The sequence below is a fragment of the Plecotus auritus genome (assembly GCF_963455305.1).
Source record: "Plecotus auritus genome assembly, chromosome: 1".
Classification (NCBI taxonomy): Eukaryota; Metazoa; Chordata; class Mammalia; order Chiroptera; family Vespertilionidae; genus Plecotus; species Plecotus auritus.
In genome coordinates, this window is record NC_137770.1 from 108,040,134 (window position 1) to 108,061,831 (window position 21,698).

Below are 21,698 nucleotides of genomic sequence, written 5' to 3' on the forward strand. Positions count from 1 at the left end.
TTCATCCCAGAACATCAGATTATATATTCTTTTCCAGTGCACATGGAACATATAATCAACCATACGTTGGGTAACAAAAGTAGCATCAACAAATTCAAGAAGATTGAAATTAAACCAAGCATATTCTCTGACCACGATCCCTTGAAATTAGAAATCAATTGCAAAAAGGAAGTAAAGAAACCCAAGTATGTGGAGATTAAACAATATACTACTCAAAAAGAACTGGGTCAAAGAAGAAAAAAAAGATGAAGTCAAAAGATACATAGAGCCCAGAGACATATGAAAACATGCTCAAAGTCACTAATCATCTGAGAGATGCAAATCAAAACAACAATGCGGTACCATCTCACACCTGTCAGAATGGCTATCATCAACAAATGAACAAACGACAAGTGCTGGAGAGGATGTGGAGAAAAAGGAACCCTCATGCACTGCTGGTGGGAATGCAGACTGATGCAGCCACTGTGGAAGACAGTATGGCGTTTCCTCAAAAAGTTAAAAATGGAACTCCCATTTGACCCAGTAATCCCACTTCTAGGGCTTTATCCAAGAAACCAGATTCGCCAATCAGAAAAAATATATGCACCCCTATGTTCATAGCAGCACAGTTTACAATAGCTAAGATTTAGAAACAGCCTAAGTGCCCATCAGCTGATGAGTGGATTAAAGAAACTGGTACATCTACACAATGGAATACTATGCCGCTATAAAAAAAGATGTAACTTTTACCATTTGCAACAGCATGGATGGAGCTGGAGAGCATCAATAAAATTTATAAACATCTAAGCAGAATGATCATGTAAAACAGAGAAGATAAAAAATTTATTGATCATAAAAAGTAAGCTTTTTATTATTTTTCCTGTTCTTTTTCAATTTTATGGGTACTGATTTTCACTGTTATCTTTATTATTTCTTTCTTTTTGCTTACTTTGGGTTTAATTTGCTCGACTTTTTCTAGTTTCTTTTTTTAAAATATATTTTTATTGATTTTTTACAGAGAGGAAAGGTGAGGGATAGAGAGTTAGAAACATCAATGAAAGAGAAACATCGATCAGCTGCCCCCTGCACACCCCCTATTGGGGATGTGCCTGCAACCAAGGTACATGCCTTTGACTGGAATCGAACCTGGGACCCTTCAGTCCTCAGGCCGACGCTCTATCCACTAAGCCAACCCGGCCAGGGCTTTTTCTAGTTTCTTAATGTGGGAGCTTAGATGACTGATTTTAGATCTTTCTTGTTTTCCAATATAAGCATTTAATGTTATAAAGTTCCATGTGTGTATTGCTTTATCCACATACCACAAATTTTGACATTTTGTATTTTAATTTTAACTCAATTCAAGATATTTCTGATATCATTTGTAATTTTTTTCTTTCATTCATGTGTTATTTAGAAGCCTATTATTTAACTCCCAAATATTTGAGGGATTTCCAGATATCTTTCTGTTATTAATTTCTAATATAATTCCATTGTGATCAGAAAACATAGATTTCTTTCTTTAAAATTTATTGAAACTTAGAGTATGGCCTACAGTATAGTCTTAATGTAGCTTTAATGTGCATTTGAATATGTATTCTTCTGTTTGTGGTGGAGTGTTACGTAAATATCAATTAGGGCATGTTAGTTAACATTACTGTTCATGTCTTCAATATCCTTACTGATTTTTTATTTGTTTGTTTACAATTTTGTAGAGAAAAATATTGAAAACTCCAACTATTAAGGAGAATATGCCCTTTTATCCTTTAGTTCTATCAGTTTTTGCTTCACGAATTTTGAAACTCTATTATTAGGTGCCTACAATTTAAGACTGTTGTGTTTTATTGATGAACTAGAGGCCCAATGCACAAAATTAATGCAAGGGGCTTGGCCCTCAAAGCCCCGGCTGCCTCTTAGCCCCTCCCACTGGTCCTTCTGGAAGGACGTTCTGGAAGGTCATTCTGCCGTCCAGTCTAATTAGCATATTAGCTCTTTATTATATAGGATTATGCCTTTTATCATTATGAAATGTGCCACTTTATCCATAGTAACAGTTCTTTTTAAAAAAAATATATTTTTATTGATTTCAGAGAGGAAGGGGGAAAGAGAGAGAGAGAGAGAGAAACATCAATGATGAGAGAGAACCATCAATCAGCCGCCTCCCGCACACCCCATACTAGGGATCAAGCCCCCAACCTGGGCATGTGCCCTGATGGGGAATCAAACCATGACCTCCTGGTTCATAGTTCAATGCTCAACCACTGAGCCATGCCAGCCAGGCCATAGTAACAGTTCTTATTCTGTCTTCTACTTTGTGTGATGTTAATGTAGCTACTCTGGCTTTTTTTCAATTGGTTTTTGCTTGGTATATCTTTATCCTTTTACATTTAATTATCTGTGCCTTTATATTTAACATCAGTTTCTTATAGACACAATATTGTTGGGTTTTGATTTTTTTAAAAAATCTGATGTGATAATCTCTGCCTTTGTAATAAGCTCATTGTGGAGGATTAAGGGCCAGTCAGTGAGCAGCATAGGGGATAGACTAGAGATGCTAAACACACTTCAAAAAAAGAATAAAATTCTCCCTGTATGATTCTGCCAGAGTCAGTCCTAGGTTGAGGGCATGTGATGGGGCCTTGGAATCAGATGTTAATGTGCCCATGGCTCAAAAGCCTAAGGGACATCTGGCAGTTTCTCAAAAGATTAAATATAGAATTATCATTTGATCCAGCAATTCCACTTCTGGGTATATAAGAGAACAAAAGTAGGCACTCAAACAGACACCTGTACACCAATGTTCACAGCAGCATTATTCACAATAGCCAAAAGGTGAAGAAAAAAAATTCATCAGTGGATGAATAAATAAACAAAATATGGTTTATTCATACAGTGGAATGTTATTTGGGCTTAAAAAGGAATGCAATTCTGATATATGCTGTAACAGGAATGAAATTTGAGGACATTATACTAAGTGAAATAAGCCAGACACTAAAGGATAAATATAGGATTCCTCTTTTATAATATTGTGGACTGAATTGTGTCATCCTCAATTTTACATGTTGAAGCTCCAACTCCCAAACTGACTATATTTAGAGGTAGGACTTTTATGAAGGTAATTAAGGTCATACGGGTGAGGCTCTGATCCAACAGGACTAGAGTCCTCATAAGAAGACACACCAGAGAGTGCTCTCTCCCCACCCTCTCGGTCCCTCCTGTCTCCCTCATTCTCTTTCTTTGCCCTCCTGCCATGTGAGGACACAGTGAAAAGGTAGCCACCTACAAGCCAGGAAGAAGCTCTCACCAGGATCATGCTGGCATCCTTTTCTCAGACTTCAGCCTCAAGAACTGTGAGAAAGTAAACATCTTGTGTAAGCCACCAGCCTATGGTATTTTGTTATAGCAGCCTGAGCTGACTAAGATACGTGAGGTACCTAGAGTAGTCAAATTCATAGATAGAGAAAGTAGAACTGATTTTCAGGGGCTGTGGGGAAAGGGGAATGAGTTGTTGTTTGATGAGTACACAGTGTCCATTTAGAATTGTTGAAAAAGTTCTAGAGCTGGATAGTGGTGATGTTACACAATGTGAATGTACTTAATGCTGCTAAACTGTACACTTAAAATTGGCTACAATGGTAAATCTTATGTTTTATTTACCAAAATAAAAAAACCCCACATTTTATTATTATTATTTTTTTGCCCTGGCTGGAGTGGTTTGGTCTGTCATCTCCTGCACCAAAAAGTGGTGGGTTCAATTCCCAGTCAGGGCACATACCTGGGTTGCAGGTTTGATTTTCCATTGGGAGTGTGCAGGAGGCACCTGCTGATGTTTCTCTCTCTCTCTCTCTCTCTCTCTCTCTCTCCCTCTCTCACTCTCTCTCTCTCCCCCCTTCCTCTCTCTAAAATCAATTAAAAAATAAAATATTTTTTAAAAAGGAGGAAAAACTCCAATAACAACAAAATCTAAGGGACATCTTATGGCCTTTCTGAAATCCTGATTCTTCATGATCATCCCAGGCCAAATTTCCACTTCTCCCATGACATCATCACCTGATGATGTCCTTCCACTAGAGCCTTTGGAACACATACAATTCAACAGATAACATTTTAAGTTCCCTCTAAATGAGCTCCAGAGCTCTGCTGTCACTTAATCTACTAGTAAGTTTTTTTCCCAAGAGGGAAAGAAAAATTGAGAAGAAAAAAAGTGTTTGCAGCTGGAGCCTGAATTAGTAGTTTTGTCTCTAAAGACCAGAAAACGCCTGGTCAGAGCAGACTTCCTATTGCATTTTATATGGCTCTCAAAACTAGACTGATTTTTAGCTGAGTGGCAATATTTAGTTATGTTTGGTTGTGTAACACAATTTTATCTAAGCTCAAGCAATCACACAATATTTTATTTATTTTTTAGCAGGGGGAGGAATATACAAAATTACTGCCATACGTTTCCTAAATTGAGTTGTAATTTTGTTAACTCAGGAAGATTAAAACAGAGCAAAGCACATATTATTAGAGAACACCAGAATCAAGGTGTACTGGAAAAAGACTCCACACTGTAGAGCCCGGCTGATCTGAGCTGGTTCTCCGATTAGCAACATTAGCATATTCTCAAAACTTGTTAGAAATGTAGGATGTTCAACTCCCATGTCAGATCTACTGACGTCAGAACCTACATTTTGACAAAATCCCTAGGAATGCAGATGAAATTTGAGAAGCACTGCTATAGGGTCCATTTCTCAGGAGGTGGTCTTTAGACCAACCTCAGCCAGATTGCCAGAGACTATTTATTACAAATACATATTCCTGGGTCCTGCCCAAAATCTACCAAAGTCATCCCATTTGACTTTTAGGTAAACTAACTGTGAGAATATTGTTCCAAAAAAGTATGTCATTTAAAAAGCTACTATGATGACTCAGATACTCTCCCCCACCCAACGAGTTGTGGGGCCAGGATAAAGGTGACCAGAAGTTAACTGAACTGGATGCTGGAGCTGGAAGAGATTGTGCAGGGTGTCTGTACTTCCCATTTATTTGTTGACATAAGAAACATCCAAACCTGTAGAGAAATTTTATAAATTTCTCTGTCAAGCGCAAAATGATGACATATGCTCTTTTTTGCATTTGAAATGGAGGAGGAAATTGTAAGAAAGACAACATGAAAGTGGGAGAAAGCAAGATGGTGCTCAGATTACAGGATAGCTAAGATTTTTGTGCTCTCTTGCTTGCTTTAGATAGGGTCTACAAGGGTGGTATTGGAAGTAGAAGTTTGAAAGGGGACATTTCAAAGCTGCATTAACCTAGATGCACAGAAACAAGGGACAGGGCTTACTTAAGGCAAAGAGAAGCCTTTTAGTAAAGAAGTTATATGCCTGGGGCATGACTATCCACCATGACGTGCCTGGCTAGGAATTTATGATCTGATCACTCTGTGAGGTTACTTTTCATAGAACCTCTTTTTTTTTCTTTTAATTTAAATTCTTTATTGTTGAAAGTATTACATAAGTCTCCTTTTTCTCCCATTGTCCTCTCCCTGTCCGTTCCCCCCCGCACCCCTACTCCCCTCAGCACTTGTTTCCACCCCCCTACTATCTCTGTTCATTGGTTATGCTTATATGTATGCATACAAGTCCTTTGCTTAATCTCTTAACCCCCTCCCAGGCCTTCCCTCCGAGGCTCAACTGTCTGTTCAATGCTTCTATGTCTCTGGATCTATTTTAGTTCACCAGTTGATATTGTTCATTAGATTCCACAAATGAGTGAGATCATGTGATATTTATCTTTCTCTGACGGGTTTATTTCGCTTAGCATAATGCTTTCCAGTTCCATCCATGCTGTTGCAAATGGTAACAGCTGCATAGTATTCCATTGTGTAGATGTACCACAGTTTTTTAATCCACTCATCTGCTGATGGGCACTTAAGCTGTTTCCAAATCTTAGCTATTATAAATTGTGCTGCTATGAGCATAGGGGTGCATATATTCTTTCTGATTGGTGTTTCTGATTTCTTGGGATATATTCCTAGAAGTGGGATTACTGGGTCAAATGGGAGTTCCATTTTTAACTTTTTGAGGAAACTCCATACTGTTTTCCACAGTAGCTGCACCAGTCTGCATTCCCACCGGCAATGTACGAGGGTTTGTTTCTCCACATCCTTGCCAGCACTTGTCATTTGTTGTTTTGTTGATGATAGCCATTCTGACAGGTGTGAGATGGCACCTCATTGTCATTTTGATTTGCATCTCTCAGATGATTAGTGACTTTGAGCATTTTTTTATGTATCTTGGCCATCTGTATGTCCTCTCTGGAAAAATAACTATTTAGGTCTTTGCCCATTTTTTTATTGGATTGTTTATCTTCCCTTTGTTAAGTTGTATGAGTTCCCTATAAATTTTGGAGATTAAGCCCTTATCAGATATAACATTGGCAATATGTTTTCCCATGCAGTGGGCTTTCTTGTTGTTTTGTTGTGCAGAAGGTTTTTATTTTGATGTAGTCCCATTTGTTTATTTTCTCCTTAGTTTCCATTGTCCTAGGAGCTGTATCAGTAAAGATATTGCTACAACATATGTCTGATATTTTGGTGCCTATGGATTCTTCTAAAATTTTTATGGTTTCTCATCTTACGTTTAAGTCCTTTATCCATTTTGAGTTTATTTTTGTATATGGTGTAAATTGGTCTAGTTTCATTTTTTTGCATGTATCTGTCCAATTTTCCTAACACTATTTATTGAAGAGACTCTCTTGACTACATTGTATGCTCTTGCCTCTTCTGTCAAATATTAATTGAAGGTAATGGCTTGGGTGGATTTCTGGGTTCTCTGTTCTGTTCCATTGATCTATATGTCTGCTCATGTGCCAATACCAAGCAGTTTTTAGAGATTGGCTTTAAAATATAGCTTGATAGACATTGCCTTTAAAATAGTTTTGTGATCCCTCCAATGTAGGGAGCGGTTATAGGGTTAAGCCTCGGACTGACCTGCTGGCAAAGCTGCAAACAAGTCCCAGCTTAGAGGGCACAGCCCTCTTAGCATAATTAAGCTTGATCTTGTGACTGCTCTCTAGATCTTTCCTGGGTAGCTAATGGGCTGTGGGAGGTGCAGCAAGTGCTGCCAAAACAAGTGAAACTCACAAGAACATTATAAATTACCTTGTTTACCTCTGACTATAAAATAAAGCATCAGCTTGCAGTCTGGATCTGTTCTGTGGTCTCAGTCACACACAGAAGATCCACCTAGACCCAGCTTATTCTCTTTGTCTGTCTTTTCTTCATCCTTCGCCGGCCCTCCCTCAGGCTCGCCGAACCCTTGGCTGTGCTGGTGCGGCACATTCCAACTTTATTCTTTCTCAGGAATGCTGTGGTTACTCAGGGTCTCTTTTTATTCTGTGTAAATTTTTAGAGTTTGTTCTAGGTCTGTGAAATAGCGGTATGCTGTTGGTATTTTAATGGGGATTGCATTGAATCTATAGATTGCTTTGGGTAGTATTGACATTTTAATGATGTTGATTCTATCAATCCATGAACACAGTATGTTCTTCCATCTGTTTATATCTTCCTCTATCTCTTTTTTCAAAGTCTTATAGTTTTCTGAGTACAGGTTTTTTACCTCCTTAGTTAAGTTTATTCCTAGGTATCTTATATTTTTGTTGTTGCAATGGTAAATAGGGTTGTTTTTCTTTTTTTTTTTTTTTTTAGTTTCTCTTTCTGTGAGTTTCTTATTGATTTACAAAAAATCCATAGATTTCTGGATGTTAACTTTGTATCCTGCTACATTCCAAATTCATTTATTAAATCTAATAGTTTGTTGTTTTTTTAAAAATATTTTTATTGATTTCAGAGAAGTAAGGGAGAGGGAGAGAAAGACAGAAACATCAATGATGAGAGAGAATCATTGACTGGTGGGGACTGAGCCCACAACCTAGGCATGTGCCCTTGACCAGCATCAAACCCGGGACCCTTCAGTCTGAAGGCAGACACTCTATCCACTGAGCCAAACCAGCTAGAGCTAGTAGTTTTTTAATGGATTCTTTAGGGTGTTCTATGTACAATATCATGTCATCTGTAAATAATGACAGTTTTACTTCTTCTTTTCCAATTTGGATACCTTTTATTTTTTCTTCTTGTCAGATCACTATGGCTAGCACTTCTAATACCATGTTGAACAGGAGTGGTGAAAGTGGGCATTCCTGTCTTGTTCCTGTTCTTAGGGAAAAATAGTATTTGCACATTGAGTATAATGTTGGCTATAGGTTTGTCATATAAGGCTTTTATTAAAGTGAGGTATGATCCCTTTACTCCTACTTTGCTGAGAGTTTTTAGCAAAAAAGGGTGCTGGATTTTGTCAAATGCTTTTTCTGTATCTATTGATATGAGCATGTGGTTTTTGTCTTTCAATTTGTTTATGTGATGTATCATGTTTATTGATTTGCAGATATTGTACCAGCCTTGCATCCAGGAATAAATCCCACTTGGTCATGGTGTATGATCTTTTTAATGTATTGATGGATGTGATTTGCTAATATTTTGCTGAGGATTTTAGCATCTATATTCATCAGGGATATTGGCCTGTAATTCTCTTTCTTTGTAGTGTCTTTATCTGGTTTGGGGATTAGGGTAATGCTGGCTTTATAGAAAGGGCTTGGAAGTGTTCATTCCCCTTGAATTTTTTGGAATAGTCCAAGGAGGATCAGTGTTAATTTTTCTTTGAATGTTTGTTAAAACTCCCCCATGAAGGCATTCAGACCAGAGCTTTTGTTTACTGGAAATTATTTTTTTATTACTACATCAATTTCATTGGTAGTTATCAACTTATTCAGGGTTTTTTTATTCTTCCTGATTGAGTTTTGGGAGATTGCATTTTTCTAGTAATATGTCCATTTCATCTAGTTGTCCAGTTTGTTGGAATAGAGTTGTTTCTAGTATTATTTAAAACATATTTTTATTGATTTCAGAGAGGAAGGGAGAGGGAGAGAGAGATAGAAACATCAATGATGAGAGAGAATGACTGACTGGCTGCATCCAGCATGCTCCACACTAGGGATGGAGCCCACAACCTGGGTATGTGCCCTGACCAGAAGTTGAACCGTGATGTCCTGGTTCAAAGGTTGACACTTAAACATTGAGCCATGCCAGCCAAGCCCATAGTATTTTTTTACAATCCTTTATATTTCTGTGGGGTTAGTTGTTACTTCACCTCTTTCATTTCTGATTTTGTTTATTTGGGTCCTCTCTCTTTGTTTCTTGGTGAATCCGGATAGAGGTTAATCAATCTTGTTTATCCTTTCAAAGAATTTGCTTAGGTTCTATTGACCTTTTATATATACACTAGAGGCCCAGTGCACAAAATTCGTGCATGGGGGGGGGTGTCCCTCAGCCCAGCCTACATACTCTCCAATCTGGGACCCCCTGAGGGATGTTGGACCACTGCAGTTCTGGTCCCCCCCAACTGCCCTCCCCTACTTGCCTGATCACCCACAATTGCCCTCCCCTGCAGGCCTGGTCCTCCCCAACTGCCCTCCCCTGCAGGTCTGGTCTCCCCCAACTGCCCTCTCCTGCAGGCCTGGGTTCTCCCAATTGCCCTCCCCTGCAGGCCTGGGTTCCCCCCAATTGTCCTCCCCTGCAGGCCTGGGTCCCCCCCAACTGCCCTCCCTTGCTGGCCTGGTCTCCCCCAACTGCCCTCCTCTGCTGGCCTGGTCACCCCTACTGCCCTCCTCTGCTGGCCTGGTCACCCCTAACTTCCCACAATTGCCCTCCCCTTCAGGTCATCTTGTGGCGGCCATCTTGTGTCCACATGGGGGCAGCCATCTTTGACCACATGGGGGTGGCCATCTTGTGTCTTGGTGTGACGGTCAATTTGCATATTACTCTTTTATTAGATAGGATATTTTTTTGTCTCTATGACATATATTTCTGCTCTGATCTTTATTTCTACTTTCTCTGGGCTTTTTCTGTTGCTCTTTTCTAGTTCTTTAAGTTGTTGGATTAGATAACTTATTACCAGTTTTTCTTGTTTTTTGAGGTAGGCCTGTAGCGCTATGAACTCTCCTCTCAGGGCTGCTTTCACTGTGTCCCATAGATTTTGGATTGTTGTGTTTTCATTGCCATTTGTTTCAGGAAAGTTTTTTATTTCTTCTTTGATCTCTTTGGTAACCCATTCATTGTTAAATAGCATGCTATTTAGTATCCATGTGTTCAATTGTTTTTTATTGATTTTATTGTATTTGATTTCTAATTTTATGCCATTGTGATCTAAGAAGATGCTTGATATGATTTCAATCTTCTTGAATTTGTAGAGACTCAGCCTGCATCCTAATATGTGGTCTATCTTTTAAAATGTCCCATGAACACTGAGAAGAATGTATATTTCGTAGCTTTGGGGTGAAATGTTCTGAAGATGTCAATTAGCTCCATTTGATTTAGTGAGTCATTTAGGATTGCTGTTTCTTTGCTGATTTTTTTGATAAATCCAGTGATGTCAATGGGGTATTAAAATCCCCTACTATGATTTTATTCCTTTCAACCTATCCCTTGATATCATCCAGAAGGTTTTTTTTATGTATTTGGGTGCTCCTGTATTGGGTTGCATATATGCTTACCTGAATTATATCCTATTGTTGAATTGATCCCTTTAATATTATGAAGTGGCCTTCCTTATCTCTTGTTATGGCCTTCATTTTGAAGTCAATTTTGTCAGATATAAATATTGCTACCCCAGCTTTTTTTTATTTCCATTTGCCTGAAAAAGTGTTTCCCATCCCTTCACTTTCAGTCTGTGTGAGTTCTTTGTTCTGAGGTGGGTCTCATGTTTTCTTATCCATTCAGCTATCCTATGTCTTTTGATTAGAGCATTTCATCCATTTATGTTTAAGGTTATTATTGATAGATACCTGTTTGTTGCTATTTTTATTCTTTATGCCTGTGTTTTTTCTTCCCTTTTTATTTCTTCTTTTTACAACAGTCCTTTTAGCATTTCTTGGAGGTAGGAGCAGGGAACAGGAAATTAGATATATGAATGAACCAACAGAGACTAAAATAAAGATACATCAATAAAGTAGATAAAGAAGATCCATTTTTAATAAGGTGAAAAAAGAAAGTAGAAAAACTAAAATAGGGAAAAGAGGAAAAAAAACATGAGGAAAGAAAGAGAAGTGAGAAAGAAAAAGGTGCAAAAAAAGTAAAAAATGAAAATAAAATAACATGAAAAATAAAAATAATAAATTTTAAATAAAAAAAATAACAAAGTGAAGTGTTGTTTGCTTCAGCTGAGTTTTAATGCCCCAGGGATGCTGGTTTAGTACCCCACTCTTGTGTTCTGTCTGCTAATTTTGAGCTTCCTGTTAGGTACTTAGGTGCTGACCACTGTCAGGTACTGTCTTTTCACTTTTAGCACCCTTCTTGAAGCTCCAAGTGATCCACAGATCCTCTGCTTGTGTCTGTCACCAAAGGCCTTGGCTGTTAGCTGACAGGGCCAATCTGCCCTCTTTGCCTGTCTGCCAGCTGTCAATCTTAATCACACAAGCATCTGTTTCTGACAGGACTTTAGGTAGGGATGGTACTGTTTCACTTTCAGGGAGTAAGATGGGTGTTTGTTTGTTTTTTTCTGACCCTGAGCTACTCCTCCATAAGTGGCCCAAAATATTATTCTGGCCTTGGTTGGTCAGAGATCCTTGGTTGATCAGAGAACCAATGGGACGGTTCTAGAAACCTGGAGTTTTTTATCAGTCTGGTTCCTAGAATAGTGGGGTGGACTGGCCACTCTTCCAAGCCAGTCACTGAAGGTTCTTTGGCCTATTCAGACTCCTAAACTTGTCCTCTGCCTTTGTTTCCTTTGTATAGCTCAAAATGCAGGTAGGGTATGGCAAACTGTGTTACCTGTCTTGAGGCTACTGGGAGGGGCCAACTCTTCAGGGTAGGAATGGCCACTAAGGTTTGGAAGTTTAAGAATGTCCCAGTGCAGGAGTTCTGGCCACATCGCCCAACCCATGTTCCCTCCCCAGCTTCTTCTCAGGCACCTCAAGTTTGTGCTTCTCTCCATGCACCAAAGTTTCAGGTGAGTATTTGCAATTGAAAAGTTCTATGTTCTGGGTTTAGCAATAAAACCAAAGGCAAAACAAAAACAAAACAACTACAAAACTGTGGGTTTCTCTCCCTCCAGCACTGCACTGCTCAGTCCACCTTTTAGGCTGCCTTTCCCAGGGCAGCCTTTTGAAGCTGTGGTTTTAAGTCCAGATTCCCCTGCCACCAGCAGCCCTGTTGTTTTTCCTTTCCACAATTGGATGTTATGTCTGTTGCCAAGGGATGCAGCTTTGGTGCAACACAGCTTTCTCCTCACCCTCTCAGACCACTGGCCAGCTGTCCTTCTCAAGGCCAGATCTCTGTTCCTACCATTTTCCAGGTATCCTCTGCTCTTCCTTGTTATAAATTGTATCCTAAGCTGTGTCTAATTTGTTAATTCCGGGTGGATTTTCTCTGATTTAGTTGCTTTCCAGCCTGGCCCTGGGATGAGGTGCATGACACATCAGCCTATTTGGCCACGATTTTCTATAATCTCTCCAATTGATTCTTCTTTATTGTTTTAAGCTCCCTTTTTATGGTGCTTTAGCTCTCATTAAGACCCTTATAATTCTCATGAAGTTGCTTGTAGTTTTCACTGAATTGTTTGAACACCCTTATTACCATAACTCTGAATTCTTTAACTGAAAAATTATTTACCTCCATTTCATTCTGTTAATTTTCTGGTGGTTCGTCTTTTTCATTTGGGGATTGTTTTTTTTGTCTCCCCATTTTTGCTGTCCCTTTGTTTTTGTTTCTATATATTAGATTAAACTGTTCTGCCTTCCAGATCTTCTGGGGTGGTCTTATGTAGTAGGTGTTTTGTGAGACCCAGATGTGGAGTCTCTTAGATCTCTTAGATGGCCTGAACTGGGTGCTCTAAGAAAGCCCCTTGCTTGAATTATTTAGGTTTTCCTGTTGTAGTTGTGTCTTGAATGTTATTGTCTCATTCATGGATGGAATCTCCTCTCAGCCTGGCTGACTATGTGGCTCACACTCGACCATGTCATGTGAGCTGTTTGTGGACGTGCTGACTGAACAGAACAAAATGCAACACAACAAAGCATGAAACAGAAGGAGGATGAAATGGTGGTGGAATAGACAGACTTGTCCCAAGCCTTGTCCCGGAGCAGATAGAATGAGCAGCTGAAACAAATAACACCCACCCCAAATTGGCGAAGAAGACTAAACTGGTGAGACAATTTGCAGCCAGGAAGGGCATAGGACACTTGGAGAACGGTAAAATCAAGGATCTGGGCAGGAGGGAACTCCTAGATCTATGAGCCCAGAGGGTCAGAGGGAAACTGTACGGCACTGAGCTGCATCCCTTGGGACAGGCACAGCGTCTGACTGTGGAAAGGAGGTCCACAGGACTGCTGGTGGCAAGGGATTCTAGATCTGGGTCCACAGTCACGACAGCCTGAGCCCAGAGGGGGCAGCCTGAAGGGCTGACCAGAATGCGCAGTGCTGGCAGGAGAGGAGCTCACAGAGGCACAGTCTTTCCCCTCTCTGTGGCCTGTGCTTTTCTTCACTGAACCTGGTTCATAAGACCTTTTGGATACAGACACTCACCCATGGCTGGGGTTCAGGAGAAGGTACAGACTTGTGGAGTCTGGGGAGAGGTTGGAGAGAGGAGGGGGTCCAGGAGAAGTGGCAGTGAGTCTGGCGCTGAGTCATGCCTGAGCCTGGGAACTGGGCAGCCATTTTCTCCTGAAAAGAGAGCCCCTCCCTCCAGTCTCCAGGCAACCAATACAGCCACACCCAGAATACACCCTGAATGGTACAAAGGATTAAAAAAAAAATCTGAATAGTCCCTGAGAGTCCAAAGAGACTGGCCTAAAGAGAGGCCTTCAGTCCCAGCAACAGGAAATAGAAACTGCAGACAGTACAGAAGACTGGGATCTTAAGCCAGTCAAAGGAACGACACTTCACTTTTTCATTTTTATTTTTATTTTACTACAGGCCCGGTGCATTAAAATTCATGCACTGGAATGGCGGGTCCTTCAGCCTGGCCTCTCACAGTCTGGAAGCCCTCAGGGGCGGGAGGCTACCTGGCAATCAGGGGAAGGCGATGTCCCCATCACACCTTTGCTACTGCCACTGCTGGCAGCGCAAGCCTCAGCTGGCCCTGGGCGGCTGGGCAGCTGCCATCTGAGGCTTGCCTGCACCTTGGGCTGACCGTAGGCAGCTGGGCAGCTGACATGGGAGGTTCCTTGCACCTCAGGCCGGCCCTGAGTGACTGGGGGGCTGATGGGATTGGGGGACTCCGGAGGCAGGCATGTGGAGTGGCCGGACCTACCTGGGGGCAGGCCTGGCCGTGCCGCACACCTGCTGCCCTGGCAGTGCTGAGGGGACTGGGCGCCACCATCTTATGGCTGTGGGCACCGCCATCTTTGAGGGCGTGGCAGTAAATTAACATATTCCCTTCTTATTGGCTGTGGGCACTGCCATCTTTGTGATGGCGAGATGGTCAATTAGTATATTCCCTCTTTATTAGATAGCATTTTATTATTATTCTGTTATCTCTTTTTTCTTTATTGTCCTTTTTTGTTTGTTTCTTTATTTTCTATTTCTTTTCGCATTATTTTTCCATCATTCTTTTTTATTTTATTTTATTTGCTATTTTTTATTTTTTATACCATTTTAAAATCAATTTTTTAATAAACTGATGATGATGATGATTATTTTCTTCTTGTTCTCTTTCTTCTTATCCGCTCATCCCCTTTCTACTTCCTCTATACTGAACTGAGGTACTCCCCATATTCATCCAATTCTTAACCTTATTTTCTGTATATAAGCTCAGCCTCTACAGATTCTGCCCCCACCCTCTTTGCTGGGTGTTTGGTGTTTGCATTTTTTTGGTTTATCTATTGTTTTTGTGGTGTTTTCTCCATATATATTTTTTTTCTCATTTTTCTTTTCTCTCATCCTTTTTTCTCTCTTCGATATCATTTATGCTCTCTTTTCTCTCCCCTAATTCTCTTTTCTCAGGTGGTCACTTATATTGGGGTTATCGGTGTTATGAGTACATTCATGTTTTGTTCCCTTTGTGACGTGTCTTTTCAAGGATAATTTTATCTAGTTTGGCCAATGTGCTAGAGAGTGAGCCACATAACCAGACACCTGGAGAGGAAGCTCCATTCACAAATGGGTCAATAACACCCCAGACACAACTACAGAGGCAGAAAGAAGGCAGCAGTGAGGGAGAGAGTGTGAGTGAGGGAGGGAGCAAAAGAGGAGGGCGTGGTCATGTGGTGTGTGTGTGTGTGTGTGTGTGTGTGTGTGTGTGTGTGTCACAGTTAGATCCCACAGGACCTTCAGGGGCAGGCTAACTGGGCTCGCCTAACTAGGCAGCCTCTGCTACCATTACAAACAGTACCGGGAGGCTGGCTCTTCCTCATAGGCCTCGCCTTTTTGAAGGGGAGAGCTGCTGTAACTGGGAACCCAGCCTCACCTCCACCCAGGGTGCCCTCAGATAACACCTGGGACTCTACAGCCACCCCTGCCAGGGAACTGCTCCCGTGGCTGTGGTTCCATAGCCACTGAGTCTCCAGCCACCCCAGGTGCAGGCTCCTGTGAGTTCGGAAGTGAGCTCCCCTCTGACCGGCCCAATACTTTAGCCCAGGACACTGCGACCACGTGAGCAGCAGACAAGTGAGCAGCCTGCTCCTGTCCAAGGAGCAGCAGCCCCAGGAGCAACCCACCCCTGTCTGAGGAACAGCAGCTGCACAAACAGCCTGCCCTCAACTGAGGAGCAGCAGCCCCGCATATCCCACCCCCATCTGAGGAGAAGCAGCTGCGCGCTGACCGCACTCTGCACTCATCCGAGGAGCAGCAGGGGCATGAGCTACCTGCCCCCGTCCGAGGACAAGCAGCCACATGAGCAGCCTGCCCCCATCCGAAGAGCAGCAGCTGTGTGAGCAGCTCTCCCCCATCCGAGGTGCAGCAGCTCTACAAGCAGCCTGCCCCCATTCAAGGAGCAGCAGCCACCCGAGCAGCCCGTCCCGGTCCAAGGAGTAGCAGCCACACAAATAGACCACCCACGTCTGAGGAGCAGCAGCCCTGTGCAGCCCGCACCGGTCCAAGGATCAGCAGACATACACAGCTCAGACTCATCTAATGAGCAGCAGCTGGGTGAGCGGCCTGCTCCCGACCAAGGAGCAGCAGCCACACGTGCAGCTGACTCCCGTCTGAGGAGCAGCAGGCATGCAAGCAGCCCATCCCCTGTCTGAGGAGCAGCAGCTGCGCGAGGAGCCTGCCTCCGTCAAGGAGCAGCATCTACGCAAGCAGCCTGCCCCCATAAGAGGAGCAGTAGCCCTGAGAGCAACCTGCCCCTGTTCAAGGATCAGCAGCCTCACGAGAAGCCTGCTCCATCTGAGGAGCAGCAGCCGCATGCAGCCAGCCCCCATCCAAGGAGCAGCAGCCATGTCAGCAGTCCACCCCCATCGAGGAGCAGCAGCCACACAAGCAGCCCACCCCCATCCAAGGAGCAGCAGCTGTGTGAGCAGCCTCCCCCCAACAGCCAGAGGAGCCACCAGTGCTGCGAACAGCACCCACCAGAGGAGCCACTGCCAACTGAGGAGCAACTGCAGTCTGAGGAGCCACTGCTACCCAAGAAGCAGCCCCTTCATGACTCAACATCTAGATCCGTTGGTGAGATCAAAAATGGGTAGACAAAGAAACCCCCATTGAAAGAAAAGGAGGAATCTCCAGATAGGCAGCTAAGTGAAACAGAGGCATGCATTATGTCAGAAAAGAATTCAGAATAAAGGTCATACAGTTCATAAACTGGATGGATGAAAAAAATCAACAACTTATGTAAGAATCAAGAAGAAGTGAAGAGTGATATAGCTGCAATAAAAAACATCATGGAAAGTTTCAACAGTAGATTAGGAGAATCAGAGAGCTGACTTAGCGAATTAGAAGACAGGGAAGCAAAACACACCCAAACTGAACTGCTATTGGAGAAAAAAATTCAAAGACAGGAGGAGAGCCTAAGGGAGCTATGGGACAACATGAAATGAAGCAACATATGAATAATAATGTTGCCAGAAGAACAGGAAGAGGAACAAGGGTTAGAAAACCTATTTGAAGAAATAATGTCAGAAAACTTCCCCCATCAGCTCTCCCCCATCCGAGGAGCAGCAGCTCTATGAGCAGCCTGCCCCCATTCAAGGAGCAGCAGCCACCCGAGCAGCCCGTCCCCACTCAAGGGGAAAAAAAAAGTCACATAAGCCCAGTAAGTCCAAAACAAAATGAACCCAAAAAGACCCACACCAAGACACAACATAATTATGATGGCAAATGTTGAAGACAAAGAGAGAATCTTAAAGGCTGCAAGAGAGACACAGAAAGCTATGTACAAGGGATCTCCCAATAGATTATCAAATGATTTCTCGACAGAAACACATCAGGCCAGAAAAGAATGGAAGGAAATTTACAAAGTGATGCAAAGCAAGGGAATGAATCCAAGAATACTCTATTCAGCAAGGCTATCATTCAAAATTGAAGGGGAAATAAGGAGCTTCACAGACAAAAAAAGTCTAAGGGAGTTTATCACTACAAAGCCAGCAATGCAAGAAATCCTAAAGGGACTGGTGTAAAAAGAAGAAATAAAAAGATAAGAAGGAACACAGGCAAAAAAAAAATTGCTACAAACAAGTACCAATCAATAATAACTTTAAATGTAAATGGACTAAATGCTCCAATCAAAATACATCAAGTGGCTGAATGGAAAATAAAACATGACCCATATATATGCTGTCTACAAGAGACCCACCTCAGAACAAGGAACTCACACAGACTGAAAGTGAAGAAATGGAAAAACATCTTTCAGGCAAATGGAAATGAAAAAAAAAGCTGGGGTAGCAATACTTATATCTGACAAAATAGACCTCAAAGTGAAGGTCATAACAAGAGATAAGGAAGGACACTTCATAATACTAAAGGGATCAATACAACAGGAGGATATAACCCTGATAAACATATATGCACACAATGCAGGAGCACCCAAATACATAAAAAAACTCCTGGAAGATATCAAGGGAGAGATCAACAACAATACAATCATAGTAGGGAACTTTAATACACCACTGACATCACTGGATAAATCCTCTAGACAAAAACATCAGCAAAGAAACATCAATCCTAAATGACTTACTAGATCAGATGGACTTAATTGACATCTTCAGAACATTTCACCCAAAGCCACGGAATATACGTTCTTCTCAAGTGCACATTGGACATTTTCAAAAATAGACCACATATTGGCTCACAAGCAAAGTGTCCACAAATTCAAGAAGCTTGAAATCATATCAAGCATCTTCACAGACCATAATAGCATAATATTAGAAATAAACTACAATAAGAAAAACCAAATAATTCAAACACTTGGAAGCTGAGTAGCATGCTATTAAACAATGATTGATTTACCAAAGAAATCAAAGAAGAAATTAAAAACATCTGGGAAACTAATGGCAATAAAAACACAACAATCCAAAATCTATGGGACACAACGAAAGCAGTCCTGAGAGGGAAGTTTATAGCTCTACAGGCTTACCTCAAAAAAAAAAAAAATGGTAGTAAACCATCTAACTCTACAATTTATTTATTTATTTATTTAAATATATTTTATTGATTTTTTACAGAGAGGAAGGAGAGGGATAGAGAGTTAGAAAAATAAATGAGAGAGAAACATCGATCAGCTGCCTCCTGTACACCTCCTACTGGGGATGTGCCTGCAACCAAGGTACATGCCCTTGACTGGAATCAAACCCAGGACCCTTCAATCCCCAGGCTGACGCTCTATCCACTGAGCCAAACCAGTTAGGGCATAACTCTACAATTTAAAGAATGAGAAAGAGAGCATGAAGAAAAGCCCAGAGTGAGCAGAAGGAAGGAGATAATAAAGATCAGAGCAAAAATAAATGACATAGAGACCAAAAAAACAATACAAAAGATCAATGAAACCAAGAGCTAGTTCTTTGAAAGGATAAACAAGATTGATGAACCTCTAGCCAGGCTCACCAAGAAGCAAAGAGAGAGGACCCAAATAAACAAAATCAGAGATGAAGGAGGCAGAATAACAACAGACCCCACAGAAATACAAAGGATTGTTAAAAAATACTATGAACAACTCTACTCCAAAAAACTAGACAAAATGGGGGAAATGGACATATTCCTAGAAAAATACAAACTTCCACAACTCAATCAGGAAAAATCTCAATAGGCCAATAACTATGGAAGAAATTGAAGCAGTCATCAAAAAGCTTCCAGCAAACAAAAGCCCGGGGCCAGATGGCTTCACAAGGGAGTTTTGCCAAACATTCAAGGAAGAACTAAAACCTATCCTCCTCAGACTATTCCAAAAAATTCAAGAGGAAGGAACACTTCTAAGCTCATTCTATGAAGCCAGTATCACCCTAATACCAAAACCAGGTAAAGACAACACAGTAAAAAAGAATTACAGGCCAATATCCCTCATGAACATAGATGCCAAAATCCTCAACAAAATTCTAGTAAATTGGATCTAGCAGTACATCAGAAAGATCATACACCATGACCAAGTAGGGTTTATCCTGGGGATGCAAGGATGGTACAATATCCACAAATCAATAAACGTGATACATCACATAAACAAATTGAGAGATAAAAATCACATAGTCATATCAATTGATGCAGAAAAAGCATTTGACAAAATCCAACACCCTTTCTTGATAAAAACTCTCAGCAAGGTGGGAATAGAAGGATCAGACCTCAACATAATAAAAGCTTTATATGACAAACCCACAGCCAACATCATACTCAATGGGCAAAAACTAAAACCATTTCCCCTAAGAACAGGAACAAGACAGGGATGCCCACTCTTATCACTCCTGTTTGACATAGTTCTGGAAGTACTGGCCATTGCAATTAGACAAGAAGAAATAAAAGACATCCAAATTGGAAAAGAAGAAGTAAAACTGTCTTTATTCGCAGATGACATGATACTGTACATAGAAAACCTTAAAGACTCCATCAAAAAATTATTAGACTTTGCTGAAACCAGTTTGGCTCAGTGGATAGAGTGTCAGCCTGCGGACTGAAGGGTCCCGGGTTCAATTCCAGTCAAGGGCATATACCTTGGTTGCGGGCACATCCCCAGTGGGAGGTGTGCAGTAGGCAGCTGATCGATGTTTCTCTCTCATCGATGTTTCTAGCTCTCTATCTCTCTCCCTTCCTCTCTGGAAAATATCAATAAAATATATTAAAAAAATTATTAGACTTAATAAATGAATTTGGCAATGTAGCAGGATACAAAATTAACGCCAAGAAATTTATGGCATTTCTATACACCAATAGTGAACTTACAGAAAGAGAGACTAAAAAAGCAATCCCATTTACCATCACACCAAAAAAATTAAGATACCTAGGAATAAACTTAACTAAGGCAATAAAAGACCTATATGTGAAAAACTACAGGACACTGAAAAAAGAGATAGAGGAAGACAAACAGATGGAAGAACATACCATGTTCATGGATTAGTTGAATCAACATCATGAAAATGTCCATACTACCCAAAGCAATCTATCAATTCAATGCAATCCCTATTAAAATACCAAGGGCATATTTCACAGAGCTATAACAAACTCTCCAAAAAATGATCTGGAATAAAAAAAGACCCCGAATAGCTGCAGCAATCCTGAGAAAGAAGAACAAAGTAGGCGGGCCTCAATACCAGATATCAAGCTGTATTACAAAGCCACTGTTCTCAAAACAGCCTTGGTACTGGCATAAGAACAGACATATAGATCAATGGAATAGAACAGAGAACCCAGAAATTGACCCAATCCACTATGCTCAATTAATATTTGACAAAGGAGGCATGAACATATAATGGAGTCAAGACACTCTTCAATAAATGGTGTTGGGAAAATTGGACAGATACATGCAAAAAAATGAAACTAGACCACCAATTTACACCATACACAAAAATAATCTCAAAATAGATAAAGGACTTAAACATAAGACAGGAAACCATAAAAATACTAGAGGAATCCACAGGCAGTGAAATCTTAGACATATGCTGAAGCAATTTCTTCACCGATACTGCTCCTTGGGCAATGGAAACTAAAGATTAAATAAATAAATGGGACAAAAGTAACTATCAACAAAACAACAAGAAAGCCCACTGCATGGGAGAACATATTTGCCAATGTTATCACTGATAAGGGTTTAATGCCAACATTTATAGGGAACTCCTACAACTTAACAAAAAGAAGATAAACATCCCAATCAAAAAATGGGCAATGAACCTAAATAGATACTTTTCAAAAGAAGACGTAAGGAAGGCCAAGAGACATATGAAAATGTGCTCAAAGTCACTAATTATCCGAGAGATGCAAATCAAAACAACAATTCGGTACCATCTCACACCTGTCAGAATGGCTATCATCAACAAATCAACAAATGACAAGTGCTGGCAAGGATGTGAAGAAAAAGGAACCCTCCTGCACGGCTGGTGGGAATGCAGACTGGTGCAGCCACTGTGGAAGACAGTATGGAGTTTCCTCACAAAGTTAAAAATGGAACTTCATTTGACCCAGTGATTCCACTTCTAGGAATATATCCCAAGAAACTAGAAACACCAATCAGAAAGGATATATGCACCCCTATGATCATAGTGCCACAATTCAC